This window comes from Macaca thibetana, unplaced genomic scaffold (assembly GCF_024542745.1).
Source record: "Macaca thibetana thibetana isolate TM-01 unplaced genomic scaffold, ASM2454274v1 unplaced_scaffolds185, whole genome shotgun sequence".
Classification (NCBI taxonomy): domain Eukaryota; kingdom Metazoa; phylum Chordata; class Mammalia; order Primates; family Cercopithecidae; genus Macaca; species Macaca thibetana.
The window spans coordinates 47501-58964 of NW_026088974.1; positions in this window are offsets into that span (position 1 = coordinate 47501).

The window sequence follows — 11464 nt, forward strand, 5'->3', positions numbered from 1 at the left end:
CGGTTAACCCACACACGACCGATCGGAGGCAGAACGGTAGCCCCTCGGCGGCCGGCCGGCGCACGCGTGGCCGGCCCGAGCCCACCGCAACCGCTCACACGGCCCGCGCTCACCCGCCAGAGGGGAGCACGGGACGTGCGCTCGCCAGACCAGGCGGCGCCCTTCCCCGCGTGGGAGGGGCGCGTCTCACTCAACCGCCTCGACCCGCACAGCCAACGAGCTCCCTCAGGACCCACGCGCGGACACCATGGCGGCGACCGGAGGAGGGGGCGCTGGGGGCGGGAGCGACACACCACCGCTCGGCCTCGGGCACCTGAGAGACAGCCCGGGGCGCTCCAGGAGCACCGCAAAGGCCCAGGCGGAGCCAGCGCTCGTGCAATACCCGAGAGGGCAGCACGGCGGGCCAGCGGGACAGCACCCCCCGCCGCGCCGGCGGAGGGGGCCGGCCCACGAGGCGACGACCACAAGAGGCGAAAGCGAGGGGTGCCTGCTGCGTCAGAGGACCCCCGCCGACCCACGCCGGACGCCACGAGGCAGACGGCGGGGTCGGGACAGCGAGGTCGGGCCGGGTTCCGCACCCCAGTGCCTCCCAACGCACCGCCCACAGGCGGGGATGGGAGACGGGGGAAACCCCGCGGGCGGGACGAGAAGAACGGGTCTCATTCACCACGAATGCCCGCCCCTCGCCCGTCGCGGCTCGGTCCCGGCCCGGGAGAGCGTGACATCACCACATCGATCAGGGAAAGCATCCCCGGAGCAGGGTCGGCCAGCCAGCCACAGCCTCCCCAGAGGCCAGCGAGCAGATCAGCCTGGCCATCCCCAGCTCCAGGACAGGGGCGGCAGACAACCCGGCAGAGACGAGGAACGCCTGACACGCACGGCACGGAGCCAGCGGGAGTGGGGTTGTCACGGCCGCCCCAGGTGCGCCCCAGGTGCCCGCAGCGGGGAGCGCACGGTGGCCCCCCCCCGCGCCACCTTCCCCGCCGCCCCCAGGTGGGTCACCCGGGACCCGGGGACCCAAGGCGGCACCGGGAGCTGGGACGCTCGGATGCATGGGAGACCGGGCACACGGGCCCCAGCAGGCGGCTCAAGCACGAGCAGGGCCGGCTAGCCGGGTCACCGGGAGGCCGAAGACCCGCGACGCATCCAAGAGACCCAACCTCTCCAGCGACAGGTCGCCAGAGGACAGCGTGTCAGCAATAACCCGGTGGCCCAAAATGCCGGCTCGGAGTGAAACATATACCTCCCCAGGAGACAGGAGGTCGAGTCACCGACCACGCCGCCGGCCCAGGGAACCCGCGACACGGGCATCTGTCCCCAAAATCGCCACCATCGCAGCCAGACACGGAGCACCCAGGGCCCTCTGGTCGACCCCAGGACAGACGCCGGAGCAGCGCCGGGCCAGGGACGTCCTCCCCGCCACCCGTGCCACGCAGGGGCCGGCCCGAGTCTCCAGAGCGAGACTCGGAAGCGTTTTCGGCCGTCCCCTCGTACGACCGGGACACACGAGGGACCGAAGGCCGGCCAGGTGTGACCTCTCGGGCCGCACGCGCGCTCAGGGAGCGCTCTCCGACTCCCCACGGGGACTTGCAAACAACAGGTCACGGCAGAGGGACCGCTCCCCGGCACCCGGGGGACGAGGCAGGACGGTCCCCGGCTCCCCACGGGGACTTGGAGAAAAAATTCGGCCGCTGCCTCAGACGGCCAGGATGCGCGCGGGCCCGCGACCGGGCCGGGAAGGGTGTCCCCAGCCTCCCGCCCCAAGCCCGGTGGGTCCCCGCGGGTCGCGGGTCAGGCCTCGGGAGCCGCGGCGTGCTGGTCGACCAACCCCGGCAGCCCCACACCCGGCTCTGGCCCGAAAGCGCAGCGACAACCTCTCCCCACATAAGCCTGCACGCCTGAGCTCTGACTCACAAGTGACGCGCCAGAGCTCTGGCGCGACCGGGACAGCCCGGCTGACGACCGCGGTCTTTCCGGAGCTCTGCCTAGCTCACAGCGGGGACGGTCCCCTCCCTCGGCAGCTGCCACCGCAGCTCCGGAAGCCAAGGGAACGATATAAAAGCGGCCGCCAGATGGAGTCCGACAACCGTCGCGAACGTCACCGAGACAGATCCGGATGGCAGGCCGGCCCGCGGACCGCAAAACCGAAACCGTGAGTCGAGAGACGCTATCCCGAGGCCGAAAACGCAGCCCCTGTACCCCAACCCCACAGAAACGGTCCCCAAACCCTGTCTCTGCATGGACCGCGACACAGTCAGAAGACAACCCACGGCGTGTGGATGTTCGGAGAGGCATCTCGGTGGGAGAAACAACAAGCAAGGACTCGGTCGCGGGTCGTTGAGGACACAGGGAGACACAGAATGCGTAGGCTTCCTGAATCCAGACAGAGAAGGAGGGAGGGAGGGAGGGAGGGAGGGAGGGAGGGAGGGAGGGAGGGAGGGAGGGAAGGCAGGCAGGCAGGCAGGCAGGAAAACATAAAGAAGGAAACAGAGAAAGAAAGAAAGGAAGGAAGGAAAACCTAAAGGAGAGAAAGAAAGAAGAGAGAAGAAAACACAAATACCAACATAAGTATTTACATTTGTATATAGGTATAACATATAAAACTACATTAAAATAGAAAAACATTTATATGCATACACATGAATGAACAGATAAAAATGAATAAATAAAAAATAAGATAACATAACATAAGCAAATAGGCCAGGCGCGGTGGCTGACGCCTGTGATCCCAGCACTTTCAGAGGCAGGGGGAGAGAGAGAGAGAAAAAAAATGAAAGAAAGAAAAGAAAGAAAAGAAAGAAAGAAAGAAAGAAAGAAAGAAAGAAAGAAAGAAAGAAAGAAAGAAGAAAAGAAAAGAAAGAAAGAAAAGAAAGAAAAGAAAAAAGAAAGAAGAAAGAAGAGAAAGAGAGAGAGAAAGAAAGAAAGAAAGAAAGAAGAAAGAAAAAGAAAGAGAGAAAGAAAGAAAGAAAGAAAGAAAAAGAAAAAAAAGAAAAAGAAAGAAAAAAAAAGAAAGAAAGAAAGAAAGAAAGAAGAAAGAAAAAGAAAGCAAGAAAAGCAAGAAAGCAAGAAAGACAGAAGAGAGAAGAGAGAGAGAGAGAGAGAGAAAAAGAGAGAGAGAGAGAGAGAGAGAGAGAGAGAGAGAGAGAGAGAGAGAGAGAGAGAGAGAGAGGCGAGGCGAGGCGAGGCGAGGCGAGGCGAGGCGAGGCGAGGCGAGGCGAATCTACCTGCTTTCACTACATGTGGGGAGAATCAGGAAAGCCCCCACTAACAACAAGGCCTGAAGTGGAGCTGCCATCTGTGAAATCCGAGCAGAAGAGTCCACACGGGTTAAAGACACGAAGAAAGACAGGGAAACAACTGCTCAAAGAGAAGAACAATCTGGCCCAGCCAGGGTCTGTCTCCTGAAGTGGTGTGGGCAACGAGGGAGTGGGACGGAGGGAGGGAGTGGGACGGAGGGAGGGAGGGAGGGCCTCCGAGGCTCGTGTCAAACAATAAATGATAATAAAATAAAAGGAAGTTAAAAAAAAAAAATTGCGCATCATTCGTAGCATCACTGACGCCTCGAAAGGCGAGAGGCGTGTGTTTATGTCACTGTGGGACTGTTTTCTTTTTTTTTTTTTTTTTTTTCTTCCCTCTTTTCCCGGAAACTCACTTTTTAATTATTTCATTTTCCTTTTCTTTTTTTTTTTTAATTTTTAATTTTACTTTCATTTTTACTTTTATTTTTAATTGTTTGAGAGGTTGTCTCCCTCTCTCGCCCAGGCTGGTGTACAGTGGCGCGATCTCGGCTCACTGCAACCTCCGCCTCCCAGGTTCAAGTGATTCTCCTGCCTCAGCTCGGCCTCCCGAGTAGCTGAGATTACAGACGCGCACGACCAAGCCCGGCTAATTTTTGGTATTTTGACTAGAGACGGACGGGGTTTCACCATACTGGCCCTGCTGGTCTGACCACCTCGTGATCCAGCGATCCACCACCCTCGGCGTCCCAAAGTGCTGGGATGACAGGCTTGAGCCACCGCGCCGGGCCTAGTTATTCCTTTTATTTTATTTCTAATTTTTAATTGTACGTATGTATGTATGCATGTATGTATGTATGTATGTATGTATGTATGTATGCGTGCATGCATGCATGTATCTATCTTTTTTTTTTTTTGGAGACGGACAGAGAGAGACAGTGAGACAGAGAGAGAGAGAGAGAGAGAGAGAGACAGACAGACAGAGAGAGAGAGAGAGAAACAGAGGGGGGGGAGAGAGAGAGAGAGAGAGAGAGAGAGAGAGACCAACAGACAGAAGGACAGGCAGAGAAAGAGAGTAAGACAGAAGACAGACACAGGGAGAGAGACAAGCGGGGAGGGGGGGGGGGGGAGAGAGAGAGAGAGAGAGAGAGAGAGAGAGAGAGAGAGAGAGAGAGAGAGCTCCCAGACATCACGAAGCCGTTTCAATGACATATTCTCTCTGGTCTTTGTCTGGGGATATTCAGTTTTTCACCGTAGGCCTCAAGGGCTCCCAGATGTCCCTTTGGAATCTCTACAAAGAGAGTGTCTCCAACCTGCCTAATCAAAAGAAAGGTGTAACTCTTTAGGATGAGTCCACACATCGCAAAGCAGTTTCTCAAATACATTCTTTCTAATTTTCATCTGGGAATATTAGGTGATTCACCATAGGCCTAAAGGGACTCCCAAAAATCCATTCAGAGAGACTGCCCAAAAAAAGTGTTTCTAACCTGATGAATCCAAAGAATGGTGTATCGCTAAGAGATCAATCTACGCATCACAAATCAATGTGACAGACAGCCTCTCTCTGGTTTTAATCTGTGGATAGTCTGCTTTCCAACGTAGGCCTCAATGGGTTTCCAAATGTCCCCTCACAGATTCTACGGAAAGCGTGTTTCCAACCTCCCGGTTCAAAAGAATTATCCGTTCGAGGTGAATCCACACGTCAAAAAGCAGTTTCACCAGCAGCAGTTTTTCTCCTTTTCCTCTGGGGATGTTCACTTTCACCAGGAGCCACAAAGGGCTCCCAAATGTCCCTTCGAAGATTCTGCAAAGAACTGCTTCCAATCGGCCGCGTGCAGCGGCTCACGCCTGTCATCCCAGCATTTTGGGAGGCAGAGGCGGGTGGATCACCTGAGGTCAGGAGTTCGAGACCAGCCTGGCCAAAACGGTGAAACCCCATCTCTACCAAGAACACAAAAAATTGGCCGGGCTTGGTAGCGGGTGCCTGTAATCCCAACTACTTGGGAGGCTGAGGCAGGAGAATCCCTTCAACTGGAAGGCAGAGGTTGCAGTGAGCCGAGATGGTGTCACTGCACTCCAGCCTGGGGGACAGAGTGAGAGAGTCTAAAAAAAAAAAAAAATAAAAAAATATTAAGAAAAAAATACTACAACAACAACAACAACAACAACAACAACAACAAAATGCTTCCAATCTGCTGAATCAACAGAAAGGTTTAACTCAGTAAGAGGAATCTACACATCGCTAAAAAGCAGTTTTACAGATAGCTTCTTGTTAGTTTTTATCTACAGTTTCCTGGTTTTCACCCTAGGCCTCGAATAGCTCCCAAATGTCCTTTTGCAGATTCTACAAAAGGGCCGCTTCCATACTGCTGCTGACCAATGTCATCTGGTCTAACTTAGAAATCCCAAGTTGAAGGTCAAGTACAACGCTTGCCGCGGACATATGGGGGTTATGGCGACCCGAGATCTGAGACCTGGGGCCTTAGACCCTGGTCTTCCAGACAAAGAAGCCGGCAACCATGTCAAAAGGATGTTGCTTTCTTCCCACAGGTGGCCGACTAGCGGACTGATCAAGAAACCAAATGCAAGCATCTAATCGATCTGGTCCACCCTAAAGGACAAATTTGGTGCTCGGGGACGGAAGTGGTCAGACCCAGTTGGAAACTTATCACATACAACTGGCCCACCTTTGAGGCCATCTAACTCAGATCTGCCAGCCATTCCCCCGCGGTCCACTGGCTGACCTGGGCAGGGCAGAGGAGGAAAAACACAAGGGTGGTGACTGGCATGTTTTCCTCCCTGTGCACCTGGGGCGGGGAGAGGGACTGTAACCCCAACGTACACCCACGGACACGCGCGAGCACTACTCCTACAGGGACTGCAGGGTCACAACCTCCAACACCCGCGCCTCATCCGTTCTCACTAGGCTCGTGGAATCCGGTCCCAGCTAGTGGAGGAATTCCCAGAGGGGTGGTGGGAAAGAAACTCAATCAGAGAAGTGGAACATCGAGCAGGGGAGCCAACCCTACCTCAGCAACCCCCAGCACTGCATCCTGGAAAGCCCGCGGGTTGGGACCAGCGCCTCCCAAATGCACGGTGGGCACAGAAGGACTCTCGAGAGAGACACCCAGTGCATGCTCCGGGGCTCAGGGGCTGGTGGGCATGAGCAGGCCCGGGAACGAAGTCCCCACGGGCAAAAGGAGGGAAGAAGGAAGGTTGATGTCAGGGCTCAATTACACAGGACACGCCACAAAGCCAGGTTTCCCGCACACTGGTTGGGAGACCCTTGTGTGAAGGACTGACTTTCAATAGGTTGCAGTAAGGGAGCTGCTCTGCTCCTTAGGAAACTCTGACCCAGAAGCAGGGCGTCTACGAATAGTTTAGCATCAGATTCCCCATAAACGCGCTACGTGATGGGCCAAGGGGCAACCGCCTTTCTAGCCACAGCCGTTTTTTAGGACTAGGGACTATCTGCACCGGAGCCCGGTCTCCGCGGCGCAGCGGGGCGGAGTCTCCGGCCGGTAGAAAGGGTGGCGGGCCGGCTATCTGAGGCCAACCGAGGCTGGGCAGGGCTGCCACATCCTTCCTCCTTGGTGAGATTCTGACCTAGAGGCCTTCAGTCATAATCCCACAGATGGTAACTTCACCCCATTGGCTCCTCAGCCAAGCAAATACACCAAATGTCTGAACCTACAGTTCCTCTCATACCGAGCAGGATTACCATGGCAATAACACATGGGTAACAACAGATGGAGAACACACGCAGTAAAATTAACCTGTCTCACATGGGTCTAACCATGATGCTTTACAAGGCATGCACTCCACTTTCGGGTGAATCCATTCCACCTTGCCTTGCCCTTCACAAAAAAGAGAGAACTCACCGGGCGTGGTAGCTCAAGCCTGTAATCCCAGCACATTGAGAGGCTAAGGCGGACGAATTATCTGAGGTCAGGAGTTCTAGCCCAGCGTGGCCAGCATGGTTAAACCTTGTCTCTATGAAAATACAAAAAAAAAAGGCCGGGCGCGATGGCTCAAGCTTGTAATCCCAGCACTTTGGGAGGCCGAGATGGGCGGATCACGAGGTCAGGAGATCGAGACCATCCTGCCTAACACGGTGAAACCCCGTCTCTACTAAAAATGCAAAAAAAATTAGCCGGGCGAGGCGGCGGGCGCCTGTAGTCCCAGCTACTCGGGAGGCTGAGGCAGGAGAATGGCGTGAACCCGGGAGGCGGAGCTTGCAGTGAGCCGAGATCGCGCCATTGCACTCCAGCCTGGGCGACTAAGCGAGACTCTGTCTCAAAAAAAAAAAAAAAAAAAAAAAAAAATAAAATAAAAAATACAAAAAACTAGCTGGGCGTGGTGGCGGGCGCCTGTAGTCCCAGCTACATGGGAGGCTGAGGCAGGAGAATGGCGTGAACCCGGAGGGGGAGCTTGCAGTGAGCTGAGATCTGGCCACTGCACTCCAGCCTGGGCGACAGAGCAAGACTCCGTCTCAAAAAAAAAAAAAAAAAAAAAAAATGGCGGGCATAACGGCGAGTGCCTGTAATCCCAGGTACTTCGTAGACTGAGGCAGGAGAATCGCTTGAAGCCAGAAGACGGATGTTGCAGTGAGCTGAGATCGCTCCATTGGGCCCCAGCCTGAGCGACTGAGTGAGACTTCATCTCAAAAATAAATAAATAAATAATAAAAGAAAAGAGAATAGGGAGACATGAGACATCAACCAACGTATGCAAGATGAACATTGGTTCGGTATGCAAAGGCGGGACAATTTAGCAAAGGCGGGAAGACTCAAAGTGAGGAGGAGACTTCCCAGTCATAGGTAGTTAATAGACAAATGGTTGCATTCTTTTGAGTTTCTGATTAGCCTCTCCAAAGGAGGCAATCAAACACGCATTTATCGCTGTGAGCAGAAGAATGACTTTGAATAGAATGGAAGGCAGGATGGCCCTAAGCAGTTTCCAGCTTGACTTTTCTCTTTGGTTTAGCGATTTAGAAGCCCCAATATTTATTTTTCTTTCACACAATTTTTAAAACACAGATAGCCGGGCGCGGTGGCTCAAGCCTGTAATCCCAGCACTTTGGGAGGCCGAGGCGGGCGGATCACAAGGTCAGGAGATCGAGACCACAGTGAAACCCCGTCTCTACTAAAAATACAAAAAATTAGCCGGGCGCGGTGGCGGGCGCCTGTAGTCCCAGCTACTCAGGAGGCTGAGGCAGGAGAATGGCGGGAACCCGGGAGGCGGAGCTTGCAGTGAGCCGAGATCGCGCCACTGCACTCCAGCCTGGGCAACAGCGTGAGACTCCGTCTCAAAAAAAAAAAAAACACAGATAGAACTGTTCATGCTTATTAAAAAAAATAAAGAGAAAAAGAAAAACAAATGATAGGCCAGGTGCTCTGGCTTATGTTGTAATCCGAGCACTTTAGGAGGCCGAGGTGGGTGGATTACCTGAGGTCAGGAGTTGGAGACCTCACTGGCCAACATGGCGACACCAAGTCCCTACTAAAAATACAAAAATTAGCTGGGCATAGTGGCGGGCGCCCGTAATTCCAGGTACTGGGGAGGCTGAGGCAGGAGAATCGCTTGAATTCGGGAGGCGGAGGTTGCAGTCAGCCAAGATGGCGCCACTGCACTTCAACCTGGGCGACAAGAGGGAAACGCCGTCTGAAAAATAAATAAATAAATCAGGCCCAGACTGGGTGGAGGTTTCCTAGGCAACAAGGCATTGGGGGAGGAAGGGAAGAAGTGCCTCTGAGATCTGGGTGGGGCCCGAGAGAAACCAGTTTTCCCTGGCTGTGCGCAGGTGGCCAGAAGTTTTTGTTGTGATGCCTACATTTTCAATAACTGACCGCTAGGTGACGCCAGATGACAACCGAACGACATGCCACTCTGCACTGAGTGGAATCCCTGGTTTAGGGGTTGTGGAAAAAGAAAGACATGGAGGAACTTAGGGTCGCCGGTCTTCTGATCTCTCTTGGATTACGTTTCTGGGCCCAGGGCACCCTCCCAGACAGTCCCCACAGCTCTTCAACCAGTGCCTCTGGGAAAAGATTATCACTTCTCAGAAAACACTCAGGCACGCACGTGCGCTCACGTGAGCACACCATATGCACAAAAGTTTATATCATGATAGTGAGCTTTCTTTTGCAAAATGCCTTTGTGATGCGTTTCATTAGATAGTATTGTTGAAAATATCCAATTATAGGACTCAGCACAGTAGCTCATGCTTATAATCCCAGGACTTCTGGAGACCAAGGTGGGAGGATGGATAGAGGCCAGGAGTTTTGGACCAACCTGGGAAACACATCGAGAGAGATTACCACTACTTTAAAAACATTGCCGAGCATTGTGGCACATGCCTATATTCTCAGCTACTCAGGACGCTGAGGCAGGAGGTTTGCTTAAGCCCAGAATTCAACGTTTCAGCGAGTGAGCTGTGCTCAGGCGACCAGAGCTTTTTCTGTTCTGTGATGCTTATATTTTCAATAACGGTCGTCGCTAGGTGTCGCCCAACGACAACCAAAACACGTGTCATCCTGGAATAAGTGGAATCCCTGATGGAGGGGTAGGAGAGGAAGTGGGATGGACACGGGGTCATCGGTTTTCTCGTGATTCCCCTTGCACAACATTTCTGTGTACAGAACATCCTCCCAAAAAGTTTTCAAAACTATTCAACCAGAGCCCCTGAGAAAAACAGTCACACTCTCTGCCCATCGGATTGGATCATCCGGAACTTCCATTTGTCCAGAGAGGAATTCTCCACTGGAGTGTGTCATAGGTTACGGGTAGAGGCAGGGGCTACCTCAGACAGAAATCCAGTCTATAGAGTTTCACAGTAGACCCTAGGTTAAATCTCTCACAAACTCAGAGAGTAGCAATATCTATCACCTTAGAATGAAAGGCATGAAATGCGTGCTCTGAAAAAAGCCATTCACAGAGGAGATGATTTACACACTCATTCTTGTCCCTAGGCCAGTTGTTTCATCCAAAATGCCCATTACTCAATAGTTCACGGTCTCGTGAACCAGTTAGGAATCTTGTTCTATGAATCCTGGAGTCTCAATATTTGACATCATCATCGGAACATGAATGTTATCCTAGACTGAAAGCAATGAGGTACCATTTCTCAGAAAACACACACCTATACAAACAGGCAAGCATGTATACACACACATGCACACATCATATCTATACAATTTTACACTGTGATAGTGAGCTTTCTTTCCCTAGAGAACTTCGTAATGGGTTTCACTAGATAGTATTGTTTAAAATATCAAATTATAGGTGCTGAGGTGCTGAGTGTGGTGATTTATGCCTCTAGTCCCAACACGGTGCAGGCCAAGCTAGGAGAATTGCTTGAGGTGGGGAGCATGAGACCAGCCTGGAAAAAAGGAAAATCTCATCACTACTAAAAATAAAACAAAATTAGATAGGTGTTGTGGTTGTGCACCTATAGTCTTAGCTACTTAAGAGATTGAGGCAACGATTACTTAAGACAAGGAGTTTGAGATCCTATGATACCCACTCCCACAATGCTGCTGTGGCCCGTGAATTTGCTACATGGTCAATGACACGGAGGGAACATGATTACAGAATTCAAGACCAAAATAAAAAAAAAAAAAAAAAAAAAGGAAAAAAATTTGTGGATAAACCTCTCTCACTGGGTAAATTACAAAAAGATATGTATGTTCTATGTGAATGCCCACCAAGGGTTCAAAGCATCAGAGCAGGATTTTGATAATCATGTGGACAAAATGACTTGTTCTGTGAGTATGGGTCATTCTTATTTCCCTGCCACCCCCATCATCACCCGATGGGCTAATAAACAATGTGAACATAGTAGCAGAAATAAAAGCAATGCATGGGCTAAGCAACATGAACTTTGAATCCCAAAGGCCAGTCTGGCTACAGTTAATTCTGAATGTTTAATTTGACAGCAGCACAGATTAACACTGTGCCTTTGATATGATATGACATCATTTCTAGGGTGATTCACCAAACATCTGGTAGTAAAATTATTACATTGAATAGCTTTTATAATATAGGGGGCAACAGTTTGTACTCACTGGAGTAGGCTCTTACTTGTGCAGTTTTGAGTGAGTTTCTTAATCCTGAGTTCTAATTTGATTGCACTGTGGTCTGAAATACAGTTTGTTGTGATATCTGTATTTCTACATTTGCTGAGGAGTGTTTTACGTCCAATTATGTGGTCAATTTTAGAATAGGTG